At 39.5% G+C, this 14,555-nt stretch overlaps 1 long non-coding RNA gene across 1 annotated transcript in view; it reads right to left on the bottom strand.

Moving 5' to 3' along the window:
- Nucleotides 1-1,461: 1,461 nt before the first annotated feature.
- Nucleotides 1,462-14,555, bottom strand: part of LOC106003899 — a 34,420-nt gene continuing 21,326 nt past the window's right edge. Inside the window, exons 2-4 of the long non-coding RNA XR_001176648.2 lie at nt 10,939-11,147; nt 5,631-5,915; nt 1,462-5,140 (exon numbers count right to left, since the gene is read on the bottom strand). This is a non-coding gene — a long non-coding RNA (uncharacterized LOC106003899). The remainder of the gene's footprint in view (nt 5,141-5,630; nt 5,916-10,938; nt 11,148-14,555) is intronic.

Below are 14,555 nucleotides of genomic sequence, written 5' to 3'. Positions count from 1 at the left end.
CACACCCCCGCCTGCCTCTCTGCCTACTTGTGATCTCTCTGTCAAATAAATAAATAAAATAAAATAAAATAAAAAAGATTTATACCATTTATGCTTTAAAAAAGCCTCATGAAGATGTTTTTAAAAAGGACCTCTTAAAAATGAAGGAAAGAATGAAAAGATAATTTCCAGGGTACATCCTAGCATAAGCAAGATTTAGCACAATCTTCTCAACCTCTCACATCTGTTCCAGTGGCCACCAATCCTTGGAGAACTGGTGTTTCTCAAAACTATTTAAAATAATCTTTAATCCACTACTGTAATCTGACTATCTTTGTAGGTATGATTCAATAGTGATACTATAAAGTATGTTGAGATTAATAAAATATAAACCCATGCAAAGCAATACGTAATTCACAGAGCCAACATTGTATATGTTTTTCTAAACCAGAATTCACACATTCACTCAATAAATACATATTGAGAGCCTAGTATGTGCCAGGCCATGTACGAAGGATTCAATAAGGAACAAGTTAGATGTGTCTCCTGCCTTCAAGGAGTTTACCGTCTAGCAGGAAAGAGACAACACACAAATAAATAATAAACTGGGTGAGCCCTATAAAAGGAAGAACTAGGGGCTATGTTAGCGAAAAACAGGAGAGAAGGAAACAGATATTCAAAGAAGGCTTTTCCAGAAAAGTGACTTTTAGACTAAGATCTAAGGTCTCTGAAGCAGCCAGCCAGGAAAGAGGTGAGAGAATAGCATTCCAGATGGATCAGCATGCACAAAGGCCCAGCCAACTAAGATTAAGATTCTCTGGTGTCTGACGACGACCTGAAGTAAGGCCAGTGTGGATACAGCATACTGGGCAAGGAACAAGGTGGAGCTGGAGAAGTAGGCAAGACCAGGTCATGCAGTATGGGACATTTAAAGCACGGGGTTTCCTTCTTTTCTTTTCTTTCTTTTCTTTCTTTTTTTTTTAGATTTTATTTATTTCTTTCACAGAGAGTGAGATCACGAGTAGGCAGAGAGGCAGGCAGAGAGAGAAGGGGAAGCAGGCTCCCTGCTGAGCAGAGAGCCCGATGCAGGGCTTGATCCCAGGACCCTGAGATCATGACCTGAGTCAAAGGCAGAGGCTTTAACCCACTGAGACACCCAGGCATCCCAGCATGGGATTTCCTTCTAATCGCTGTAGGAAAAAGATGGATGGGGTAGGTCACTCACTGTCTATCTAAATTACTAGATATAATGAGAGCTAACTTACGCTGCATGTAAATAAGTACTTCATTGTGTTTCCCAAATATTCAAATAATATTTTTAAAGATACTTCTTTCAAAATACAGAAAGAGGAGTGCCTGGGTGGCTCAGTCGGTTAAGCACCTGACTTCGGCTCAGGTCGTGATCCCAGGGTCCTGGGATCAAGCCCCACATTGGGTTCCCCGCTCAGCAAGGAGTCTGCTTCTCCCTTTGCCCCTCCTCCTGCTCCTTTTCTCAAACTCTCTCACAGATAAATAAATAATAATACAGAAAGAACACTGGCGTCCTAAACAGTTTCCTAAAATATGCTCAATTTATTCTAACAGATCTAGTCCATAATGTATTCATAGAAGCTTGGACCATCAAAGCACCCTTCTCAACCAACCTTAAATAAATATCCACAGAAAAAAGGAGTTATTGAAATTAGGATCGAAAGGAAAAAAAAATTGTTCCCCTTTAACTCTGGGCACACTGGTTCTAAATAGCAACATTTTATTCAGTTTGTTACTATCTGGCCATGAGATTTCAAAAGGGGTATGACCTGAGATAGAGCTCATAGAGGAAGGGGATGCGTTTAGCCAGGGATGGATGCTGCTGTCTTCATACGTGAATTCCAGAAGATCACCATACTGTTTGCTCTAAGCTTATCCTTGTTTATTTTCACATAGCTGAAATTGTGTTTCCAAGGTATTCTCCCAAATGAGGGGGAGGCTATGCTTCTACATCTTTTTGTGTTTGAAGGACAGTCTTAAATGTGAGATAAGAATACAGTGATCGTAAACATATCTTAATGAGTCTCTATATAGTATTTCATGATATTTAAGCACCTTCACCAATCCCTGAATGCACAGATCCTAAAACTGGAGGCATTTGCCCTCTACAGTACTTTGAGGAGAGATTGAGAAATCAGCTGTCAGTGACTTCCCTGGGGGTCTCTCAAGCTTTGGTGATGTAAGCACTTTTCTTCATTGAGTTAAATTTAGGAGGAAAGAAAAATCTGCTGAGTTCGTGTTTTTTATGGCAATAAGCCAATTTTCCTTTCCATATGTTGTTTGCCCTCAGGCACTCATAAGGTACATAGGATTCATTTCCACTGAAGAAGCCTTAGAGCATGGGAGAAAATGAATGAGACAAGATGGTATGATTAGCTATTTACTGTGATCTGCAAAAAATAAAAATTGGGGCCAAAGCCTGGGGATTAGGAATGGGCACAAAGTCAGGCTGGCATTCAGGAAAGCAAGCAGATTTTCTTGATCTGTTATGCAAAACAGGTTGCCGGAAAGTCAAGGCCAGGAAACCCTGAAGTGCAGGCCCTCACAGTCACAGTCCAGTGGGATTTCAGACAAAGAAACAACCCACAGTTTGATTAAGGGCTCTGAATAGAGAAGTAGAGATTATCGTGATGGTAGTCCATGGGAAGGACTTGGGGCCTGCGGGGAGGCAGGCTTCCTGGAAGCCCTTGCTAAGCCGAGATCTAAGTAACGAAGATGGAATTTCAGGCACTGGAGTGGGATGGGGTGAGTTAGAATAGAGAGCCTGGAGGAGGAAGTGTTCACGCAAAATACTGTTAAATGGGAGGTGCACTCCAGGGACTGGGCGTAACTCAATACACTGAAGCACAGGGTGGCCAGTGGAGACGGCAGGGTGGGGATGGGGCTTATGAGCAGGGGAGGCTGGAGAGAAGAATCCAATTATGCAGAGTCTTTGAGGGCAGGGTAAAGATTGATCTGGGGATAATGGGGACCCAAAAAGGATTTTTAAAAGAAGGATCAATTGGGAAAGATCAGTTAGGCATCAGTGTGAAAAATGGATAGGAGGGGTCAAGAGGTAGAACGGAAAGCCAATAGCAAGCTGCTGCCATCACACAGGTGATGGACAACAATGGCCTGAACCAAGGTAGTGATAGTGGAGTGGGTAGAAGGGGATGGATTAGGAAGTGAAAATAGCGAGATTTGATCATTGGTTGGAAGAAGGAGGTAAAAGAAACCTTTCTCTAGTTTCCTGTTTTAAAGAGCTGATGGACAAGGAGTCTCTTCTCTAGCCAGGAACCTGAGTCAGTTGGGTGGGTGAGTTCTTTGCGCTAAGACATGCTACTTCCCTCTATCGCAGATCATGCAGTGTTCAGAGGGAAATTTCGGCAGCCAAACACAGCTATGCATAGGGGACCACAGTCATGACTTCCCATGTTTGTCCTGTTTCAAGCCTATTGTCCTGATACCTCGTCTAGTTTAGCATTTTTCCAGAGAAGGATGTCCTGGTTTGGACCCTCCTCATGGGTGACTAACCCTTAGAAAGAAAAAATAAGTTAGCTCTTTTCTTGAACATAAATTTTACTAGGATTGCAGTCATAAGCTAATGTGTAAAAGGAATGAGTAGGCTGGAATAATTCAGTAATGAATAATTCATTATTCATATCATTTATCTCAGTAAAATTACTGTAGAAGAAATTCTAAGTTATAACTATCCTGATTAAAAAAGTTCAAGTACTTGTTGAACTTTGGAAATTATCTCACCCCAAACTGCTTTAATTTTTAAATTATAAGTAATGTTACATACTCCAGAGAAGGCTAATAAGCAAACCATGGGCATGGCTATACAGTATTGCATGTTTTACAGAGTTTTTTTTTCACATTGCTATGATTTATTATAATGACATGATTCTTAGGATATATTTAAGGAAGTCCTGTAATATCCTAAAGTAAATAGGTGATTTCATGGGTATGGGGGGGGGGGGAACAATAAAAGATCTCCAGGATATCTGAATAGGGCAAAACTATTCTATGGCTGTCTTAAAAATCTTGAAATCTACCTAAATGTTTTAATGTCTCACCTCATTTATATATTCCTTCCAGAAAGTATATAAGATAGCTACAAAAGACTCAGCCCCCATTAGAAAACAGTTTTTCACAGAAGCTGATATGTTTCTCACTGCAAACTCTTTCAAAAGAGAACTCATCCAGGCTGCCTGGTTATTTCACTTTCAAACAGATTGCATTCCAAAAATGCATTTGAGGGTTGGCTCTTTGGAAGTTGGAATACATTTTTCTTTCAGAAACACTGTGATGGTTGAGTTCCTAGGCAAGTGCACAAAAACCTGCTTGATCTTATATATATATACCACTTGCTTGCATTCTGGGTCCTAGAAGCATTACTGAGGACAGAGGAATAGAGAGCTTTCCCCCATTTCCTCCATAAAGAGGAAAATTCTAGAAGATGTGACGTCTGTCCTGTTATCGCCACCCTTCTCTCCCTGTTTCTCTCTCCTGCTGGTGATTCTCCAAGGTCCCAGTGCTTCCCTCCAGTTGGGCCTGATCCATTTCCTTGAAAATGTCATATTCCCTAATGATTGCTCTGTTCTTCCTTAATAAAACTCCTATGCTCTCAGTGTAGTTGTCTTAACTTCTCATTAAAACATTCTAATTGTGAATGACTACTGAATTCAGGATATTTGCAGAGCTCTTTAAAAACCCAACGGGCAATTTATATTATTTCAAACATTTTTGGTTTTGGAGCAAGAATGTAATGGAATTTAACAACAGAAAGGTGGAAAACTCAGATGAGGACAAGGATTTATGGGCCAGGGCCTCCAAAGTTTGATTCTTTAAATTCCTACTCTTATTTATTTGTTGCCTTTACTTTTAAATGAATAATAGCATCAATTAACATATCACTTTACAAAGTACACTGATATGCTTTTGAACCTATAAGGTATTATTCTTATTTAACATAAAAGGAAGCTGGGGCTCAGAGAAGTACATGTCTTGCTGAGAATCTCCAGCTCAGCCTGGAAAGAATCCAATTCCTGAGATTCTGCTTCAGGGCCAGTTCTGCCTTCAACTGCCTCTCCAGTTTCGAAAGTCCACAATTCCCATCGTCTCCATGCTGACAGTGAAGGTTCTGGCACTATAGGGGAGGTGAAAGACTTGGGATATAGTTTAGAATTGCCATTCCTAGAAGACCATTTTTGCCTGAAGATAGATGTGTTTCCTTGTGTAAGAAATGGTCATGTTGCTAATAGCTGATGTGAACCTGAGACGTAATCAGAAGAGACAGAGGAGGGGAGACAGGAATAAAAGGAAACTTTGCCTATTAGGGGGATGTATTTTTATATAATTTTATATATTATATGTATAAAATGACTTTACATTGCATATCAGAGAACAGAGACAATATCTACCATAATTGCTTTTCATTTTGCCGTTAGTGATGAGACAATGAAATTATGTAAGCTATAAATGTCAGTGTTTAGGAAACATTCAGAGATAGAGAACATACACTTGACCAAATCATGCAAAAAAGGAAAAAAAGAAGATAACAATCCAAGAGGCCATAATATTCACTGCTGTAATCAGAATTAAAAGAAAGACTGTCAAAATAAAATAAGAGTCTGTACCTGTAGAGGAAAGAAAGTATCTTGATGACAAGGTCAATCATGGCATGGAAATTCTCTTCCTCTTCCCAAATAAAATGTATAGACCTTTTAAAAGGACTTGGGGTTACTTTCTCCTTTGGGGTTGAAGCAGTTTAAAATATTACATTGGAAAACAGACATGTTCAGAAGTCCTAACCACAACTCTTGGCATGAAGCCCCAAGGAGACCATCAAGGCAGGTTGGAAGGATGGTGGTTGGAAGGATGAACTCCCGAAAATTTTATTTTGGTCCAATACTACAAGTGTTCTGAAAAAGTGACAAGGAAAGAACAGAAATCATTAACACTCACCATATTAAAAAATGCAAAGACACACCTGAACTTAAAAATAATAATAATATCAGACAGACATTTATCACAAGCGTCTCAGGGGCACCTAGGAGGCTCAGTGAGTTAAAGCCTCTGCCTTCAGCTCGGGTCATGATCCCAGGGTCCTGGGAGGTCCTGGGATCGAGCCCCACATCGGGCTCTCTGCTTGTCAGGGAGCCTGCTTCCTCCTCTCTCTGCCTGCCTCTCTGCCTACTTGTGATCTCTGTCAAACAAACAAACAAAAAAAAAAAAAAAAAAAAAAAAGCATCTCAGCAAGGAAAAACTTAAGCAACTGTGATTAAAGGAAGGTATTAGTCCATTGCCTTCATTTAGAAAAAAAAAAATAGTCATGATCTTTTGGGAAAGAAAGGGGTTTTAGGAATGGGGAGAGTATACCGAGGAGAGTGAGCTAAGGAGGGCTGTGGTGGTGGCGGCTTTTTTTGTTTTTTTTTAATTGCTGATAACCTATCAAACCTAGATTGGAGAAAATTCCAACAATGAAAATGTTAATCCATTTACTTTAAACAAAGGCTAGAATTGAAGTAGGCAGATAGGTTAGACTTTATCATTATTTTGGAATGACTGGATCTATCTGAAATTCAAAGAACCTCCTCAAAAACATTAAGGTTATTGGAGCAAAAGAAGCATTTTTCATTATGTTTTGGCAGGTAGGGGGATTTGTTGTTTGTCTAGAAGCATTTTGGGGGTAAGGTATAGGGAAATTCACTAAGATTAATTCACTATCCTATATTGGTAAAATAAAGATCATAAAATCAAAGACCTATTTCTATGCAATGGTTATTTTTTATAATCTTGACTCAGCTAATGCATCGTTCCTTAGTTAGACATAAAAATCTGCAACCTTGGGGTGCCTGGGTGGCTCAGTGGGTTGGGCCTCTGCCTTTGGCTCAGGTCACAATCTCGGGGTCCTGGGATCAAGCCCCACATCAGGCTCTCAGGGAGCCTGCTTCCCCCCACTCTCTGCCTGCCCCTCTGCCTACTTATGATCTCTGTCAAATAAACAATCTTTAAAAAAAATCTGCAACCTTAAATTCTAGTGCAAATTATGATTCTGTTCTGATACTCCCCATCAATGTACTTTGCTTATGCCAGCACATAATTTTCATAGTTTGAGAAAGGAGCTTCTTTTGTATTTAAAGGATATCTTTGAATGGAAACAGTATATGTCATGTTTTGGATACATTTATATTCAAGTCTTTTGTCTTTAGATGAATGCTAAGAGCTCAGTACTTTTTGAATAAATAAGTTTAAGAAGAAGATAAATTTTTTAGACGAGCAGATTTAAGTTGGACGGACAGGTAACCCAGTACATACACAAAGAGCAGATACCAGGAGGCCTGACTGGCCCCAGAGCAGCTCTTCACAAGCCCTCTCAGTTCAACAAGGCCCAGTGGGATGGGAGTAAAACGTGAGTATTGACAGCATTTTGTGGTCCGCTGAATTTGCCCAGTTCATTATTCTGTAATGTCTCCACACCTTCTACCTCCAAAGTATGTCTTGAGTATGTCTACTTTTCTCTCTCTCTCAACCTGTACTGCTACTCCTTAGTCTAGACCTTCAAAGTCACTGCCTTGGGTTACAATTGATGGCCTTTACTTCATTCCATTCTCCACACAATTGGTAGGACAAGTTAAGTCAGATATGTCACCCCCCGGTTTAAGATGCTCCTGCTACCCAATAACCCTTGGAATAATATCCATGTGTTTTGTTTTTTTTTTAAGATTTTATTTATTTATTTAACAGACAGAGATCATAGGCAGAGAGGCAGGTGGGGGGTGGGGAGCACGTTGAGCAGAGAGCCCGATGTGGGGCTCGATCCCAGGACCCTGAGATCATGACCTGAGCTGAAGGCAGAAGCTTTATTTAACCCACTGAGTCACCCAGGTGCCCCAATATCCATGTGTTTTATTGTGGCCTGTGAGGCCCTAAAGATGTGGCTGCCCATCTCCAACATAATCTCATGGCATTCTCCTTTCCACTTGGCTCCTAGAAAGTGTCTTCTTTTAGTTCTTCCAATATAATAAAGCCTTCCAATATAATAAAACCCAACTCAGGGTTTCTGTATATATGGTTCTACTTAAAAAACGTATTCGCTACCATTAACTAAGCTCCTTCCCTCTCATTGTTTTACGAAAATATTATCATACTCACCCTTTCCTACTTTCTCCCTCTTGCTCTTATTTGTTTTCTTCATATTTATCACAATTTTTAGTAACTTTGTTTACTTCTAGTTTAGTTGGTGTTTTTGTCATTTCCCTCTAGATCCAGGACCAACAGGGACTCTGCCCATTTTGTTCTGATGAATGCCCAGTACCCAACACAGAGCTTGGTGAATAGGAAATATGTAATAAAAAACTCATTACATGAGAATTCATAAATGAAGAGATGAACAATAATCCTATAATGTACACAGGCTTTTCAGATAAGTCAAAATTATTTAGCCATACACCTGTTAAGTAGAGACCCAAACAGAAGTTAAACCTTTATGATTGGTAGTGTAAGGTTCAATCCTATTCCTTGACTAGCCACGGGCTGTCTCTTCCTCTTGCCACACACCTCTGTTGAGAAAACTACTTAATAATAAGAGGAAAGCTGGGAATAATCACGGAGAGGAAGACCGCACATGATAAATTTGTTATTTAGCAATGAGCAGACCAAATACAGTATCTGAAAAGTGCAAAAACCAGACTGGAAAGGGCATGAATGTCAGGTAGAAAAGTCCCATATTTGGGGGTAAAGAGCAGCCTGTGAAGTTTCAGAATAGAGAAAGGGTATTTACAAAACGGAACTTTGAATGCAGAGTGGGAGGTTAGTGGATCAAAAGGATATGGAGGGGTATCCACTAAGGGACATGCTGCTATTTGATTCTGTGGTTGGCCAAATCAAATCCCATCCTTCTTGCACACAGTGTTAAGATGATAAAAGGAGGAGAGTCCAGAACCAGAGGAGAGTGATCCCTGTTCGAGTCCCATCACTACCTACCTACCTACCCAGCTAAAGTTGTCATATATATTAAGTCTTTAAGATTTATTTATTTGTTCGAGAGTGAGAGAAAACCCAGTGGGGATAGGGGCAGAGGGAGAAAGAGACAAGCAGACTCCCCGCTGAGCAGGGAGCTGATGCAGGGCTTGATCCCAGGACCCTGAGTCGAAATCAAGAGTTGGTCACTTAACTGACTAAACCACTCAAGTGCCTCTCTGTGAGTCTAATGACTCAAACAAAGGGCTTGTATTAACCTCCAAACTTCTAATTCTAGCACTGAGGAAAGTGCTAAGCACATAGTAAGTACTAAACTTATACTTAATTGTTAAACAAGTTAGTAAGTAAATGGAATCTATATTTTTTATAATCCATTTATAGTTCCTTGTAGAGACCTTGACATTTCAGAAGAGCATGAAAAAGGAAGCAAAAATCACACATAACCCCACCATCCTGAGACAGCTATGATTAATATTCTTATATACCTCCCTCTTCCACCTCTTTCTTTTCCAATTTAATTTCTTCCACTTTATTTCTTTTACGCTACCTTGGTAAACATGTTAGTTATGAATTGGGGAAGAGACTGATTAATAAATTCCTTATATGAGACATTTGGAAACTCCAAAAGAAGAAAATAAATCTTTAGAATCCAACTATGTGTGCAATTTTATATTCTACTTTTTAAAAACTGTCTTAGTAAAAACATTTTCTCATATTACTAAAAATTCTTTGGAAGTATGGTTTCTAATATCAGCAAAGTAGACAATGATATGGATTTTCTCTTTTTAAAATTTATTTTTTAAAAAGATTTTTATATATTTGAGAGAGAGAGAGAGAGAGAGAGAGAGAGAATGGGGGATGGTGCCAGAGAGAGAAGCTCCCTCCTCTGCAGGGAGCCCAACACAGGACTGGATCCCAGGACCCTGGGATCATGATCTAAATTGAAGGCAGACACTTAACCGACTGAGCCACCCATGTGCCCTGGATTTTCTCTTTCTAAATGAACCAGTACCTTGATTCGTGCCCACTGATCACTTGCAATGATCTGTCAAGCATACACTGTGTGCTGTACATGAATACTACCATGTAGCTCAGGGCTTTTGCCCTGGTTTTATTTTCCTTAAATTTAATGCTCATCTGTTCACCCTGGGAAGACATCCTGGACTTCCACAATGTCAGCAGAATTATATAGTCCCTCCTTTGTGTTCCCATTTCACTGTGTCTGTCATTTTATCACTACAACTTTTATTTTACATCATAACTGGTTATCTATTCCTTTCTGTTCATTATATATGGGCTCCCAAAGGGCAGAGATGGTTGTTCATCCTTGCGTGTTTATGGCCTAGGACAGGGCCTAGAACTAAAGAAGGTTTTGTTTTATTTATTTATTTTTAAACTGTCCTTTAAAAAAAATTAATCTTACTTATCTGACAGAGAGAAAGAAAGAAAGAGGAAAAAAGAAAGAGAACACAAGCAGGAGAAGCGGCAGGCAGGCAGAGTGAGAGGGAGAAGCAGGCTTCCCTGGGACCATGACTTCAGCTGAAGGCAGCCACTTAACCGACTAGCCACCTATATGCCCCCATTGTTTTGTTTTGTTTAAATCTCATTTTAAAATCATGTCCTTAGTATAAAGAGCCATCAGTCAGAAATTTCCACCTTTCATGATTTCTCACCATTGCAACTTAACATATCTACAACTATTAAAATTCATCTCAGGACACCTGAGTGTGCAGTGAGTTAAGTGTCTGACTTAACAGTGAGCTCTCTGCTGAGCAGGGAGCCTGCTTCTCCCTCTGGGTGGTGCTCCCCGTGCTTGTGCTCTCTCTCTGATTAAATAAATAATCTAGAAAAATACATTTATTTAAAAAAAAAAAACTCATCTCCTCCTACAAGAAAACAAAGTGAAACAAAAACCTTCCTACTCCTTCTATAAGAATATTTCTCTTTGTTATTATTTTGTACCTTATTATCTTGGTCAAGCATTAAACCTTGAAATTATTTTGACTACACGTGGTTGCTTCTTGTTTCCAGCAACAACTTCTTCAATCCACCAATATATACGAAGTATTATTTTATGGCATGCTTGGTTCTGGGTGCTAGGTCTCTAATAGCAAACAGGACATGCATGGTTCCTTATTTTTTGGAGCTTACATTCTAGTGGATGGAGACAACTAATAAACAGAAAAGTAAACAAGGAAAATATCAGATAATGATAAGTGCTTCATGGAAAATTAGAACAAAATGATAAGTAGAGAGTAGTTTCTTTAGGTTAGCCATCAGAAAAGGCCTCCCTTTAGGATCTATCTCCTGTCTTTCCCCTTTCTTTCTCATCCTGCCAACAGGCCCTCCACACCTCCTGCTTGCATTAGCATAACAGCTTAATGGATGTGCTTCCAGGCTCCAGAATTAACTGCATATCTCATCACTAAATTGATCTTCTATTTGATTGTTGTGGGAAAGATGGGATAAGATCCGTAGAAAACTGTGATTTTTCTCTTTTGTTAAGCACACGGATAATAGCCTAAATTACAGAACTCAGGTCCAATTTTTACTCACCAAACAAAAAAAACTTAATTACTCATTAAGTTAATAAGGGATTAAAACTGGAGAGATCTCTTTGAATTTCGGCCCAGAGACCTATCTGATTAGTGCTTAGGGAAAAGGGATTCAAGAGTTATACCCTGGAGGGAGCAAGAACTGAGCACTTTTTCTTTAACCACTGAAGTCAGACAGAAAAGAACATTCACGGAGCTCCAACTAGGTGCTATTAACTATTCTGTTTCATTATCCTTCTATTACTTAAAGCTCATGAAAACCATCTAATATAGATATAACTAGGTAACTTGCCTTAAATCCCCCAAATTAGTAAGTGGTAGGTAGTACAGTGACTAGCACTCAAGTTTGGGTAGAAACCTTAACCTTTACAAACTGGTTAAAAATGATATCCGGAGAAACACAAACAAAACTACAAATCAGTTGAAAGAAAGTGGCACCTAGAACATTTATAGAATAAATGAAAAAAACTAATGAAAAAGGAAAATGTACACCTAAAGCAGTCATTTAGGGAAATGCGCAGGTACGGAATTCACCACCACTAAAGATACCTGTTTATTCATTAATGCAACAAATAGTCTGATGCTGGGGGCACTGGACCTTGGCATTGGGGGCATTGTTCCTGTTCTCTTGGGCCTTATGAGATAATGGGGCAGCAGATATTCATTTCTATGTGCTTTGAAAGAAAAGCACAGGCTACACTGAGAGTTGGGCACCTGACCTACTCTGGAGGGTCCTTAACAACTGACCCTTAAGTTAGAACCTGAAAAGTAAAGAGGAGTTTGTCAGGCAAGTAAGTAGGCTTCGAGCACTCAAGGCAGATTGAACATTACATTCAACATTATACGATTACATCTTAAGGCAGAAAGCAGCATGGTATTTGAAAACTGGAAGGGGACCACTTTGAATGGAACAGAGAAAAGAGAGTGGGAGGTGGAGTGAGGGAGATCATGCAGGGACTGAAAGATTTGGGGTTTTATCCTAAGAGCAATGAGTAGACATTAAAGGGTTTTAAACCACAGGACAACATCAGATCATTACGTCTGCTTGGCAGAAAACAAAGTGGAGGGAAATCAATTTGGATGCAGAAAGATTTCTAGGGGCAAGGGGGTGAGGGGAAGGGTCGTTAAGACAGCACAGGTGAGACTTGGTAATATATCTCATTGAGTGGGGAGAATAGGATGGATTCAAGAAGTATTTAGGAGATAGAATAGAGAGGATTTGATGACTGATTGCATTAGCACATGAGAGATAGGAAGTTTCCTGGAGTGACTGGCCATATTTCCAAAGTGGTAGTAAGAAGGTGGTATTAATTAATGGCATTGAGACCGCAGATGGAAGGAGAATTGTGTGGGGAGCAAATACCATAAATTCAATTTGCAGAAGTAAGCAGCTGAAGAATGATGTTTGGAATGGGCTGTAGAAGCCCACCATGATAAAGGAAGGTTTGAAACTCATTGGCTGAAAACATTGATTGCTCTTAATTTTTTGGTTTTTTGGAGAGGACCCTGAAGCTATGGGACCCTGTCCCTCCCAGTGATAGTGGGGTGGGGGCCAGAAGTTCCTAGTTGCAGGTCCTTGATCTAAACTTTTTTTGGTTTTTCATGTGTATGAGTAAAAACAAATTTTTTAGTAAGTAGTCCCATAAATTATATCTGTAAATCATAAAATATTGCTAATCTCTCCATTAATTGATTGTATAGATAAAATAGTGATAAAAATGGTCTCAATTTCTTCATATACCCCAATAAATCATGATACTCTGGAAGTTAACTGGCTCTAGAGAATTTTGAAAAACAAAGTATTATCATTTCAGACATAAAACTCCTGAAAGAACCAAAGCCATCTTAAATCTTTTAATTTAAATGAAATTGTAGATCACGACATGCAGTGAAGTTTGAATCTTAAGCTTTGAAAATTGTCTCTGAACTTATCGTATCAATAAATAACCTTTGGACACCTTCTTCCCCCTCCAGTGACAGTAAACCATTATTCATCTTGATTACCAAGTGCTTTGGCAGCCCCTCAAATTTTGCACCTGAAGTAAGTGCCTCCACTCATTTCAACCTAATTCTGGCCCTGCTCTGCCTGCCCCTGTGAACCTCACTCTGTGTGAGACCCGGAGCTATCTCCATGCTCGGGAAAATTTTCTGCTAGTGTAGTCAGATGCACCCCTAAATCATACCCTCCTTAATTGTAAGATGTGTGAAGGACAGACCATCTGATCTTCACTGCTATCTCCTCCAGTTTCTATCAGAGTACCTATCCTGGATGACAGGATAGATAGATAGACAGACAAACATAAGACAGATATCATTTTAGAGCAGTCAAATGAACTTTCTTAAGATTAACATTCAGTCAAACAAACCAGATAACAAAGGAAGCTCTCAACTAAACACCAAATACCTTACCCAAACTGAGAGGCTACTATCCTGGAGCCCAAGTAGAGACCCCAGAAAAGTAACCCATCAAAGAGAGGCTGCTCCCAGCCCACACACAACAAACTTCAAATTCATAGGATATTAGAGCAAAAATGTATGTTTACCTATTACTGGCACTATTTTAGCTGCAAGAGACAGAGACACACATTTGAACCTATTTGAGCAAAAAGGGGAGTTGATTAGAAGGATTCTGGAGTATTTTACGGGACCTAAAGAGACTAAGATGGGCTTGGGGAATTGGACACTGGGACTTCAATCATGTCAGCTTCCACTGTCTCAAGTCCCTGTGCCTTTACACGTCTATTTCCTCCCTTTCTTTTATATTAATTAATTTTCATAACCTTTGAAGTAGATACAAGTAACATTTCCATTTGATGGATGAGGATGATGACCCTCATTGTTTAGGGTCATAACCTTAAACAGTGGTACAGGCAGGATTCAAACCTAAGTGGTCTATTGCCAGAGCCCATTAACTTATTATTATTGTGGAATAGCTAAAAGATACATGAAGGTGGAAAGACTAGCACAATTGATCCCAATGCATGGACTAATCTAGCTGCTAGGATACACATGGCTATAACAATC

Source organism: Mustela putorius, unplaced genomic scaffold (assembly GCF_011764305.1).
Source record: "Mustela putorius furo isolate JIRA1106 unplaced genomic scaffold, ASM1176430v1.1 tig00003846_pilon_pilon_pilon, whole genome shotgun sequence".
Classification (NCBI taxonomy): Eukaryota; Metazoa; Chordata; class Mammalia; order Carnivora; family Mustelidae; genus Mustela; species Mustela putorius.
This window is presented reverse-complemented; position numbering and strand designations above follow the sequence as displayed.